Source organism: Oncorhynchus mykiss, chromosome 29 (assembly GCF_057628025.1).
Source record: "Oncorhynchus mykiss isolate SJ-2025 chromosome 29, ASM5762802v1, whole genome shotgun sequence".
NCBI classification, from domain to species: Eukaryota; Metazoa; Chordata; class Actinopteri; order Salmoniformes; family Salmonidae; genus Oncorhynchus; species Oncorhynchus mykiss.
Window position 1 is genome coordinate 35,835,712 of NC_143050.1, and position 1,871 is coordinate 35,837,582.

Below are 1,871 nucleotides of genomic sequence, written 5' to 3' on the forward strand. Positions count from 1 at the left end.
CAGAGGGGACGTAGCCAGTGGCCAGGGATGAGTTGATGAGGGAAGTGAGGAATGGGAGAAGGTCTCCACAGATGGAAAAGAGTTTCCTATGGTGGAGGCAAGAGCATGAAATTTAGAGTGATAGAAAGTGCCTCTAGCAGCGGATACAGATGAACAGAAGGTAGAGAGTAGTTGCCAAAGCTACAAAACAGCAAAATGAGATCAGCTGAAAATAACTAGGTAATAAATAGCTCAGCAGAACCATCTTTGTTTCAGCGACGGTCTTAGTTTTGATGAGACCGCCGTTGACACAGACAGTATTACCAAAACCACAACAGTCAAATTGCACTGCCCTTTAATCCTGGTTGATGTGTCAACAATCATCTGCAAGTTATGAGCAGTAAGCAGGTCACACACCAAGTAGGCTACTGGGAAGACAGGCAGCACTTAAAGTAGATGGTCCTAGTTAGCAAAAAGATAGTACTAGACAGAGGTGGAAAAGGTATCCAATTGTCAAACTTGAGTAAAAGTAAAGATACCTTAATAGAAAATCCCCCAGTAAAATACTTGAGTAAAATTCTACAAGTATTTGATTTTAAATATTCTTAGGTATCAAAAGTAAATGCAACTGCTAAAATAGACATAAGCATTAAAAGTAAAAGTGTTCATCATTTTTATCATGACACTAGACGAGACCCAAATGCAGACACAGGAGGCAGATGGTTGGAGTTTAAGATGTTTATTAAATCCAAAGGGAATAGGCAAGAGAATGGTAGTGGACATGCAAAATCTGATCTAACTAGATCAGAGTCCAGGAGGTCAGGGCAGGCAGAATGGTCAGGCAGGCGGGTACAGAGTCCAGAACAGGCAAGGGTCAAAACCTGGATCACTAGAAAAAGGAGAAAAGGCAAAGCAGGAAAAACCACTGGTAGACTTGAACATACAATATGAACTGGCACAGAGAGACAGGAAACACAGGGATAAATACACTGGTACAGAGAGACAAGAAACATAGGGATAAATACACAGGGGAAAACAAGTGACACCTGGAGGGGGTGGAGACAATCACGAGGACAGGTGAAACAGATCAGGGTGTGATCATTTTAAATTCCTTATATTAAGCAAGCAAACAATTTTCTAGATGTTTTAATTTACGGATAGAGAGGGACACACTCCAACACTCAGAAATAATTTACAAACAAAGAATTTGTGTTTAGTGATCAGAGGCAGTAGGGATGACCAGGGATGTTCTCTTGATAAGTGCGTGAATTGGACAATTTTTATTGTCCTGCTAAGCGTTCAAAATGTAACAAGTACTTTGCGTGTCAGGGAAAATCTATGGAGTAAAAAGTACATTATTTTCTTTCGGAATGTAGTGAAGTAAAAGTAAACATTTTCTAAAACATAAATAGTAATATACAGATACCCCAAAATACTACTTACTTTACACCATTGGTACTTGACAACAACACATGAAGACAACAATTATACTTAGATATCAGGAGTCATCCAGCTATAGAACAAAGCATACTGTGTCCATTCCCGTTAAACTCTTTATTTTTCCCTAGTCTAGGCCTATGTTTGTCCCTCTCTAAGAGTATCCAATGACAATCGGCTAAATAAGACGCGTCTGACTATTAACTACGTTTGACAGTCTCTTCTAGATAAAAGAAGAATATGCACAAATATGATGACTCATGCCTTCATATGTAATTTGAGATTATTAGACATATTCACACCAAAATTATCTTCCTCTTGATTTAATAATCTGTTTAAATGTCTTAGAAGAAATGCACGTTTTTCCCAAGAAGTTACCTTATTACCCCTCTCTCTCTCATCATAAGACTCGCTGCCGACTGCCCCCTACTTGTCTCTCCCCTCCCCTGTTTCTC